Source organism: Plecotus auritus, assembly GCF_963455305.1.
Source record: "Plecotus auritus genome assembly, chromosome: 7".
Lineage (NCBI taxonomy): Eukaryota > Metazoa > Chordata > Mammalia > Chiroptera > Vespertilionidae > Plecotus > Plecotus auritus.
The window spans coordinates 54,499,979-54,511,996 of NC_137774.1; the positions used below are offsets into that span (position 1 = coordinate 54,499,979).

At 43.7% G+C, this 12,018-nt stretch overlaps 1 protein-coding gene across 7 annotated transcripts in view; it reads right to left on the minus strand.

Moving 5' to 3' along the window:
- PRPSAP2 (phosphoribosyl pyrophosphate synthetase associated protein 2) overlaps positions 1 to 8,137 on the minus strand; it is a 71,642-nt gene extending 63,505 nt beyond the window's left edge. For 2 of the 7 annotated variants that reach the window (XM_080677283.1, XM_080677286.1), the window contains exon 1: positions 7,990 to 8,109. The gene's annotated coding sequence lies outside the window, so the exon portion shown is untranslated. Of the gene's footprint in view, positions 1 to 7,989 lie in introns of all 7 variants that reach the window. The other 5 variants (XM_080677281.1, XM_080677280.1, XM_080677284.1 and 2 more) reach the window with 5 other exon arrangements.
- Between the last annotated feature and the right edge of the window lie 3,881 nt (positions 8,138 to 12,018).

Sequence of the window (12,018 nt, forward strand, 5' to 3'; positions counted from 1 at the left end):
ACCCCTCTGACTTCACTGGATAGATCTTCCAGACAAAAAATTAACAAGGACACAGAGACTCTAAGGACACACTGGATAAGATGGATTTAATTGACATTTATAGAACATGTCACTCCAAGGCAGCAGAATATACATTCTTCTCAAGGGCAAATGAATCATTCACAAAGACAGAACACATGTTAGGACACAAAATAAGTCTCTACAAGTTCAAGAAGATGGAAATCATATCAAGCATCTTCTTAAATCACAGTGAAATTAAATTAGAAATCAACTACAGTAAAAACACCCAAAAACATTCAAACACATGGAGGCTAAATAGCATGTTATTAAACAACTAGAGGCCCAGTGCACGAAATTCATGCACTCAGGGGGAGGGGTCCTTCAGCCCAACCTGCACCCTCTCGCAGTCCAGGAGCCCTTGGGGGGTGTCCAATTGCTGGCTTAGGCCCGCTCCTTAGCGCTGCCATGGAGGTGGGAGAGTCTCCTGCCAACGCCGCTGCGCTTGCCAGCTGTGAGCCTGGCTTCTGGCTGAGTGGCGTTCCCCCTGTGGGAGAACACTGACTACCATGGGGCAGCTCCTGCGTTGAGCATCTGCCCCTGGTGGTCAGTGTGCATCATAGTGAGCGGTCGTTCCACCATTCGGTCTACTTGCATATTACCCTTTTATTATATAGGTGGATGAATAGGTTACCAATGAGATCAAGAAAGAAATCAAAAACTTCTGGGGAAAAAATGAAAATGAACACACAACCACCCAAAATCTCTGGGACACAACAAAAGCAGTCCTGAGAGGGAAGTTCATAGCACTACAGGCCTACCTCAGAAAACAAGAAAAATCAATAATACACTATTTAACCCTACAACTTCAAGAAGTTGAAAGAGAAAAACAAGAAAAGCCAAGACTACATAGAAGAAAGACAATAATAAAGATTAGAACAGAAATAAATAACATAGAGACTAAAAAAACAATTCAAAAAAAATCAATGAAACCAAGACCTGGTTCTTTGAAAGGATAAACAAAATTGATAAACCATTAGCCAGACTCATCAAGAAACAAAGAGCGAGGACCCAAATAAAATCTGAAAAGAAAGTGGAGAAGTAACCACTGACACCACAGAAATACAAAGGATTTTAAGAAAATACTATGAACAACTACATGCCAACAAGCTGGACAATGTGGATGAATACACAAATTTCTAGAAAAGTGTAATCTCCCAAAACTGAATCAGGAAAAATCAGAAAAACCTGAATAGGCCAACAACAACCAATGAAATAGAAGCAGTAATAAAAAAAAACCTCCCACCAAACAAAAGCCCAGCTCTGGACAGCTTCACAAGGGTTTTATACCAAACATTCAAAGAAGAGCTAACACCTATATTCCTCAAACTATTTCAGAAAATCCAAGAGGAAGGAACACTTCCAAACTCTTTTTCTGAGGCCAGCATTATCCTAATTCCAAAACCAAATAAAGACACCACAAAGAAAGAGAATTACAAAAGCCAATGTTCCTGATGAACATAGATGCTAAAATCCTCAACAAAATATTAGCAAATTGCATCCAGCAATATATTAAAAAGATCATATACCATGATCAAGTGTGATTTATTCCAGGGATGCAAGGCTTGTACAATATTTGCAAATCAATAAATGTGATACATCACATAAACAAATTGAAAGACAAAAATCACATGATCATATCAATAGACGCAGGAAAAAGCATTCGACAAAATCCAACACCCATTTTTGATAAAAACTCTCAGCAAAGTGGGATAGAGGGAGCATATCTCAACATGATAAAGGCCATATATGACAAACCTATAGCCAACATCATACTCAATGGGCAAAAACTAAAACCATTTCCCCTAAGAACAGGAACAAGACAGTGTTGCCCACTTTCACCACTCCTGTTCGACACACTACTGGAAGTGCTAGCCATAACAATCAGACAAGAGGAGGCATCCAAATTGGAAAAGAAGTAAAACTGTCATTATTCGCAGATGACATGATAGTGTACATAGAAAACCCTAAAGACTTTATCAAAAAACTACTAGATTTAATAAATGAATTCGGCAATGTAGCAGTATACAGAATTAACACCCAGATATCTATGGCTTTTTTATACACCAATAATGAACTCACAGAAAGAGCAACTAAAAAAAAAAAAAAATCCCATTTACCATTGCACCAAAAAAATTAAGATACCAAGGAATAAACTTAACTAAGGAGGTAAAAGACCTGTACTAGAAAACAATATGACGTTGAAAAAGATAGAGGAAGACATTAACAAGTGGAAGAATATACCGTGTTCATGGATTGGTAGAATCAACATAATTAAAATGTCCATACTATCCAAAGCAATCTATAGATTCAATGCAATCTCCATTAAGATACCAAGGGCATATTTCACAGACCTAGAACAAACTCTCCAAAAATTCATATGGAATGAGAAAGAAAAAAAAAAAAAACGGCCCCAAGCCAGTTTGGCTCAATGAATAGAGCATTGGCCTGCAGACTGAAGGGTCCCAGGTTTGATTCTGGTCTAGGGCACATGCCCGGGTTGCAGGCTCGATCCCCAGTAGGGGATATGCAGGAGACAGCCAATCAATGATTCTCTCTCATCATTGATGCTTCAATCTCTCTCTCTCTCCCTTTCTTTCTCTGAAATCAATAAAAATATATTTAAAAACAAACAAAAAGACCCCAAATAGCCACAGCAATCCTGAGAAAGAAGAACAATGTTGGAGGGATCACAATACCAGATATCGAGCTATATTACAAAACCACCGTTCTCAAAGCTGCCTGGTACTGGCACAAGAACAGACATATAGGCCAATGAAACAGAACAGAGAACCCAGAAATTGACCCAAGCCATTATGCTCAATTAATATTTGACAAAGGAGGCAAGAGCATACAATGGAGTCAAGACAGTCTCTTCAATAAATGGTGTTGGGAAAATTGGACAGATACATGCAAAAAAATGAAACTAGACCACAAACTTAACACCATACGCAGAAATAAACTCAAAATGGATAAAGGACTTAAACATAAGATAGGAAACCATAAAAATCTTAGAAGAATGCATAGGCAGCAAAATATCAGACATATATCATAGCAATTATCTTTACCGATATAGCTCCTAAAAAAATGGAAACTAAGAAGAAAATAAACAAATGGGACTACATCAAAATAAAAAGCTTCAACACAGCAAAAGAAACCATCAACAAAACAACAAGAAAGCCCACTGTATGGGAGAACATATTTGCCAATGTTATCTCCAATAAGGGTTTAATCTCCAACATTTACAGGGAACTCATACAACTTAACAAAAGGAAGATAAACAATCCAATCAGAAAATGGGCAGAGGACCTAAATAGACACTTTTCAAAAGAGAAGATACAGAAGGCCAAGAGACATATGAAAACATGCTCAAAGTCATTAACTAACCGAGAGATGCACATCAAAACAACAATGAGGTACCATCTCACACCTGTCAGAATGGCTATCATCAACAATTCAAACAAAGGATAAATGCTGGCTAGGATGTGAGGAAAAAGGAACCCTTGTGCACTGCTGGTGGGAATGCAGACTGGTGTAGTCACTGTGGAAAACAATATTGAGTTTCCTCAAAAAATTACAAATGGAACTCCCATTTGACCCAGTGATCCCACTTCTAGGAATATATCCCAAGAAAGGATATATGCACCCCTATGTTCACAGCAGCACCATTTACAATAGCTAAGATTTGGAAACAGCCTAAGTGCCCACCAATAGATGAGTGGATTAAAAAACTGTGGTACATCTACACAATGGAATACTACGCTGCTGTAAAAAAAAAGGAACTCTTACCATTTGCAGCAGCATGGATGGACCTAGAGAGCATTATGCTAAGTGAAATAAGCCAGTTGGAGAAAGATAAATATCACATGATCTCACTCATTTGTGGAATATAATGAACAACATAAACTGATGAACAAAAATAGATCCAGAGACACAGAAGCATCAAACAGACCATCCAACCCCAGAAGGAAGGTGGGGGGGGGGGGGGGCTGTAAGAGATCAACCAAAGGACTTGTATGCATGTATATAAGCATAACCAATGGACACAGACAGTAGAGGGGTGAGGGCATGTGTTGAAGGGTTGGAGTGGCCAGGGAAAGGACAATGCGGGGGTAAGGCTGGGGGCGGAAGGAGACTTATGTAAAACTAAACAATAAAAAATTTAAATTAAAAAAAATAAATCAATAAACAACAAGTGTTGGCAAGGATGTGGAGAAAAGGGAACCTTTGTGCACCATTGGTGGGAGTGTAAATTGGTGCCAACTAGAGAAAACAGTATGGAGGTTCCTCCAAAAATTAAAGAAGTCCAAGGGAAAGACAAACACTGGATGACTTCACTTATATGTGAAATCTAAAAAACAAAATAAACAAAAACAAACTCATAGATATAGAGAACAAACTGTTGGTCGCCAGAGAGGAAGAGGTTTGGGGAAGGGGGGTGTGAAAAAGGTGAAAGGGATTAAGATGTACAAAATGCCAATTATTAAAACAAATTGCCAGTTACAGGGAGCCCTAGCTGGTTTGGCTCAGTGGATAGAGCGTCGGCCTGCGGACTGAAGAGTCCCCAGGTTCGATTCTGGTCAAGGCACATGCCTGGGTTGAGGGCTCAATCCCCAGTGGGCGGCGTGCAGGAGGCAGCCGATCAATGATTCTCTCTCATCATTGATGTTTCTATATCTCTCTCCCTCTTCCTCTCTGAAATCAATAAAAATATATTAGAGTATAGCATAGGGAATATAGTCAATAATATTGGAATAACTATGTATGGTGCCAAGTGGGAACCAGACTTAATGGGGTGATCACTTCGTAAGGTACATAAATGTGTCTAATCACTATGGTATATACCTTAAAGTAACACAAGATTATATGTCAACAGTTATTGAAAAATAAAATTTTTAAAAAGAATCACATACACACACAAAAAAAGAACACTCCTATTTTTCTCCCCAATAAACTATAGTTGCTTTTACATTTTCCTAAATTTACTTTAGAATATGAGATTTATAACACATAAGAAAACACACTTTCCAGGGAATCTCAGCATCTTTCAAAAAGCAAATCATATTCCTCTTTGAATGAGATCTGACAATCTCTTAAGTCTCATGAATGAAATCACACTGAAAAACTACTTGCTTCGGACATAACAATTTCAAAACCACTCACCCATATTTCAGATGAGGAAGGCTCACATTGAAATGTGTTGCTTTCCCTCTAAGCATCCACTGTGTAAATGCCTTCTATCTAAAGACGGATAAGAGTAGGAATGTGAAGACTTGAGTTTGCTTTCCACGGTTACTAGTTACACCTGGCCTCATAGGTCTCAGCCTTTCCCTTCCTGACAAGAGATAGACACTTGGTGAAAACAGCTTCCCCGACCAGAATTTAATGTTCAGAACAGCAGAGATTTTTTTTACTATTTTATTCTCTGCCGTGTATCCCTAGAACAGCACCTGTCACATGGTAGAGGTTCAACAAATGATTCTATATAATAAAAACCTAATATGCAAATTGTCCCCTTGACTGGGAGTTCGACCGCTCACTATGATGTGCGCTGATCACCAGGGGGCAGTACAGAACATGGCGGGCGTCGGCGACATGGCACTGGCAGCAGGAGGCAGTGGAGGCACTGCCAGCACTGATGAGCCCTGAAAGCGGGACTGTGGCAGGATGGTGGAGCAGGAGAGTGGGTAACACTAGGCCAAGGTGGGTGCAAGCAGGGCCCAATTGCCCCACTGACTGCCCCACAGACTGTGACCAGCAGTGGCGGCGGGGGGAGGAAGGGGGGAGCGGGCAGGCCGACGCCAGGCTCCCAGGCACTGAGGGAGCCAGGCGGGGGCCTGATGACTCAGGCAGAGTGGGGCACACTGGGGCCCAGGGGCCCAGGTGCTGCCCAGGGCCCAGAGGTCAGCTGGGACCTGCCCTTCCATGCCAGACGCTCGTACTTCAATCACCAGCCAGGCCTAGGGACCGCACCCGTGCACAAATTTCGTGCACCGGGCCTCTAGTTGTGAAATAACAAATGTCTGTTGAATAAAGCCTGACTTCAGAATTGCAATGATTAACAGATGGAAATAAAAGTAGTTTGCAAATTAAAAGGCATCATAAAGTATAATTATTTTTATTAGTGACATAATCTCAAATAAAATTTTCCTTTTTTGTTATCAGCATTAAAGAAAATTAGAACTGTAAAACCTAAGTTGAATAATCTTCCCTGTCTTTGATCCCAGGCACTTTGCTCTTCTCTCCAGCAGAACCGTTTTCTTATGACTAACATCATTTCCTGAATTCTTACAACTCAATAAAGCAGGTACCAGAAGTAGACCCATTTTAAACATGGGGGAAGTGAAGCTTAGAGAGGAACAAACTTACTGGAGGCTGAATGGCCTCTAAGCAGCAGACATCCCTGCTTCAGTCTGACTGATAGTACAGACAGTTGTATATGTAACAGCAGCTGCACAACCTATTTCCCACCGAACTGTGCATTACAGTTAGTGGAATCAGACAAACATCCAGATTTTGAAAAATGTCTACTATAAATATTCCTTGTTTGGAAAACAATTTATCTCAAGTGCCTAAGAAAACACATAATTTTAATTCAGTTTTTCCCCTTTTGGGAATTTATGCCAAGGACAGAAAGAAAAAGCTATATGCTCAAAATGATCACTGCAAGATTTTTTGAGAAGGAACACTGGACATATGGAAAGGTTCCATTACATGGTAATTGAGTAAAACTAAACATACAATCAATATTTTGTTGTTGTTTTAATCCTTACGGGAAGATGTATTTTTTCCACTGATTTTCAGAAAAAGTGGAGGTGAGGAGAGGCAGAAAGAAACATATAGATTGGTTGCCTCCCTGCAAGTGCCCCAACAGGGATGGGGGATGGAGCCTGCAACGAAGGTAGTACCCTTGACCAGAATGGACCCTGGGACCAACGCTATAACCACTGAGAAAACTGGCTAGGGCCAATTTTTTTTTTTTTTTTTTTTTTAATATCTGGGACTATGCAGCTCCGTGGTGTGGCTCAGTGGTTGAGTGTGGACCCATGAACCTGGAGGTCAAGGTTGGATTCCAGTTGGAGCACATGCCCCGGGGAGGCAGGCTGGATCCCCAGCAGGGGGTGTGCAGGAGGCAGCCAATGATGATCCTCTCATCATTGATTTTCTCTCTCTCCTCCTCCTTCCTCCCTTCCACTCTCTAAAAAAATATCAAGTGAGGATTAACCAATAAATAAATAAATGTCCGGAAGTATGCAAAAGAAATGTTAAGAGAATAAGAGCAGAATTGCATCTCCTCTGATCAAAACTGTGTAATAATGTATAATCCAGGGCAGGAGAAGACAAGAGTATAATTTAGGGGGGTTCATAATGTGGGTGAATAATTTTTATGTGCATTTAAAGTTTTTAAACATTATAAATCACACTTCCTCACACTCCAAATTCCCATTCCGCATCACATTCCTTACAAAAGCTAAACACGCAAACTGCGCAAACTTTAGAACAGCCTTTATCTTGGATGTAACACATTGGGGGGAGGAACGTTTTAAAGTAGAATATATTAAAACCGCCTCTCTCTCGGCCGCCGCTGGGTGAGTTCTGAGCGGAATGTAAATGCCGTTTGGAGGGTGTGTAAAGAAATCTCCGCGGAGCATGGCCAGTCGAGTTAAAACTAGGGCTCTGTCAGGCTGGGGACTGGTGAACGCTGGGTCTCAGGGTGGTTTTCCGAGCTGCCGAGCCGCGGGTCCCATAATTAGGGATCAACTCCCACCGGCGCCCGGAGAGGAGCCCCCGGCCGCGCGCCGCACCCGGGCCCACGGGCCAGAGATTAGAGAAGGCCGGGCTCTCCCAGGGGCGCCCGCCCGAGTTTCCGCCCCTGCACCTGCGCCCCGCAAGCCCGCGCCGCCACGCGTCGCAGGCCCCCGCCCCGCCTACCTGGCCCCGACCCCAGCCCCGGCCTAGCCGCAGCCTCGGCTGCCGAAGGAAGAAAGGACTGTCTCCAAGCGACGACTCTATGAGCAAAATGGCGACTGCACGCGCAAGGACGGCGTCCGCGCCGACGGCGAGGCCTGTGGGCGGGGCCGCGGGCGCAGGGGGCGGGGCCCGGAGCGGAGTCTGCGGAGGCACCTGGCTGAGGCCTGTGGGCGGGGCCTACCGAGAGTAGCCTGGCTTCAAGAGTGGAGGGCGGGCGAGCTGGGGAAATGGGGGGCTGCGGCAGGCCCCGAGCTGTTGTGAAAGCGACAAGAGGGTTTCAAGGAATTTGAGTGTTCACTGAGTCTGATGTTTGGAAAGACAAATGTCTGGGTCAAGTCTTTACTGGCTTTGGGCAAAGTCACTTCACACTTCCATGAGCCTCCCTTTCCTCATCTGAAAAATGGAGGTGATAGTACCACCCATCTCATAGGGTTGTGAGGATTAAGTGAGATAACATCTGCAGAGCTTTTAGCAGTTCCTGGCATACAGTAAACGCTGTTAGTATTGTTTGCCTTGTTGCCCGTCTTTTATTATAAACTAATTGTGTTTTGGTATCCATTGACCGAATTCTTTATCATTTAAATCTGTTTATCCTTTATTTATAACATAATAATAGCAAACACATAGGTAGCACGATGTGTCAGGCCAGGTCCTCTTAAGTGCTTACCATCTATTCACCATAATAAGAATGTGATGTAGGTATTATCTCCATTTTAATAGTTAAGACACCAATGTTAAATAACCTGCCCAGTGACAAAGTGGACAAGAATGTCAATCCAGGTTGCCTACACCAACTTCTGCACTAAGCTTACCCCCCTTTACCGCACAGCATTTCCATTTCTGTTTTGAATTTTTCATCAGAGGCATAAAATAATTCATCCATGGTTTCCCAGCTAGCTAGAAGCAGCCAGTCCTCACACTCAAACTTATTTTACAGTGGGGATATACAAGCATCTCAATTTCTGAATTATAAAATTAAGTGATACATCATGAAATGGAATCCTTTGAGACATTTCTTTTGCCAGACAACTTTATAAGAACACAGCTTTGCCACGAGCAAGACCCACAAGCTGATCAATTCGCTTGACAAAACTGAATCCTCTCTCAGTGGACATTTATTGAGTTAACTTCACTTCCTGTGCACTCTGATCTAACCCCATACCCAGGAGGCCTCCCTGCCTTTACAGCCTTGGCTCCATCCTTCCCGCCACATGTTAGCATTTAACTGACTCTGACCAACCAGGGGAGCTCATCCCTCTTAACTTGCTGATTTGCTCTAAGGATAGTCCGCTGAGCCATTGAAGCATGAGCTACACAGGCTCACTCTCCTGTGTCTGCTGTCAGGAATACCTGGAGGAGGACCCCGGAGAGATGCTGAGAAGAAACAAGAGAGCCAGGGATATAAATGGGCCCTGTTAAGTTTAAGCTGAATCTGAAATCAGTAGGCCTCTAGACTTTGCAATTATGGGAGCTCTCCATCCTCTGAAGCCAGTCCGGATTGAGTTTCTATCATTTGCAAAGAGGCCTGCATGTTGTCTCCCTTCTTACTTCTCATTATTCTTTCTCACTAGCCTTTTCCTCAATCCCTGAATGCTGGGGTTCTTGTCCCAGCATTAAGAAGGTTTCAGCAATCTGAAGAAAGGCTGTGCGTATATTCAATAAGGAGTCCAAAGTCGAAAGATAGTTTTGAAAGGCATTGGGGGTCAGAGGAGCTTCAACTAAAGGAGCTAAAGCATCCGTGGGCAAACTATGGCCCGCAGGCCGGATCCGGCCCTTTCGGCTGTTATATCCGGCCCGCGGAGCCGAAAGAGCGGAGGGTTCTCTTGCTCTCCCCTCCGCTCCTTTACTTTGAATTTATATTAGTTCACACAAACACTCCATCCATGCTTTTGTTCCGGCCCTCCAGTCCAGTTTAAGAACCCATTGTGGCCCTCGAGTCAAAAAGTTTGCCCACCCCTGAGCTAAAGACTCTCCTTGTCTTCAGGACCCTGTGCTTTTTATTAACACAATTTGTCCTAAGGCAAGGTGGAGATAATGCACTTCAAAGGGTAGGGTTTACAGAAACATTGTCAGATTGGGGAATAGCCTACAGCTGTTCAGATGTTTGGCCAACAGGAGGCGATAACATGTAGATTAAGATGCCCTGAGCTGTCTGGCAGCAAATGATTATCCTATTCAGGTTTGTGGGAGATGCTTTTTAGCCATTTCAACAGATGATTACATATGTGGCTCAGCCCTTATGGAGCCCCCAAGCTTCATCAACCTTTTGATGAAACTCTTGTAATTATGATGTGCTGGAACTGGCTCTCGGCACCTGAACTACAGGGCCTTTGCACATGCTGTTCCTGCCTCCAGGAATGCACTTCCTACTGTAGTCCTCCAGTCCATTAACTCCTACTTAAACTACATCTCAGCCAAATTGTAATTTTCAAGCCTTCCCTAACTCCTCCGCCCCCCCAAAAAAAACTATTTTGTACATTTTTCCTCCATGAAGCTTATTATGATTGCTATTTATTACTAATTATGTGTTTATTTGGATGATTATTTTATAAATACCTCCATAGACTGTAAGCCCCTGCAAGCAGGCCCTTTGTCTATTCTGCTGATCACTATTTCCCAGTACCCAGCACAATACGTGGCACAAGTATAATCTATATATATATGAAAGGCTAATATGCTAAGTGTCCTTCCGACCATCCAAACAGTCGCTATGATGCACACTGACCACCAGGGGGCAGATGCTCAACACAGGAGCTGCTGTGATGTGCAATGGCCATTTACAAAGACACAGCAGCATGGACCTGGCTCCCACAAAGCAACACTCAGCTTCCCCCAAGTGGGACACAGGCCTCACCACCACCCAGAGCGACAGCCCACCAAATCGCAGCCAACTCTGCTGAGACCCCATGGCACAAAATGCCCACAGCCCAGCCCAGCCCAGAAATGGTCACTGTGGACACCGTGTAATGATGTCACATAGCAACGTCCAGCTTCTTCTCCCTAGTGATTAGCCTCCTTGGAGTTTCTTCAGCCCAGGAACATGACTTGCTTTATAGCCAGGTGTAAACATTTTACACTTTAACCAAATGTCTGTGAAGTGTTTTCCCATGCCTCATCTCATTTGGTCCTCACAGAAGTCCTGGAGTAGGTAGATAGGAGACTCGGTAGAATCCTATTTTCTTTTCATTAGCTGGAAAACAGAGATTTAGAAAGTTTAGAAACTTGACCCGACTGAAGAGAAGTAAGAAATGGTGGACCTTGAAAATGACTTCAGGTTTTCTCACTGTGCAGAATATAGTCAAACACTGCTGCAGTTAAATATTTTACCTTTTGTTCTCCCTGTGTGATCTATAATAATGTGCTTTGTATTGATGTTTACTGCTGTGTTGCTGACAATTACCTGAAAGAGAAGTTGGGGTGCTTCAATGGGCTAAAAAACGTTTAGCTAAATCAGAAAGCAGGTCTAATTAAACAAGTTTATCTATATACTAGAGGCCCAGTGCACAAAATTCATGCACAGGGGTGTCCCTAAGCCCGACCTGTGCCCTCTTACAATCCAGGACCCCTCGAGTAGGGTCCCTAAGCCTGGCCAGTGATCAGGGCCTATTGGGCTTTCCTCTCCCCAGCTACCGACAGCTGGCCCTGCCCCCACCACTGCCACTGCTTGCCATCCTTGCGGCGCTGCCCCCCACTCTCTTGCCACCAGTCGCCTCCCTCTGCAGGCGACAGGCGTGGGGTGTGATCGCTTGGTTGGCCTGGGCCTCCCCCTGCAGGGTGATCACTGGCCAGCCTTGCACACCCGCCACAGCATAGTTGGCCAGTGGCCTGTGCCTCCCTCTGTGGGGCAATGGATCATGGATTGTTTTGTAGTTCGTGCTGGGTGGCCCCAAGCAGGGCACTGGCAGGGGCTGACTTTGCACCTCCCAGGAGGCTCCAGAGCCAATCGACCCGATTGTCAAATTCAACCATGCAAGATTATAACTCTACCAC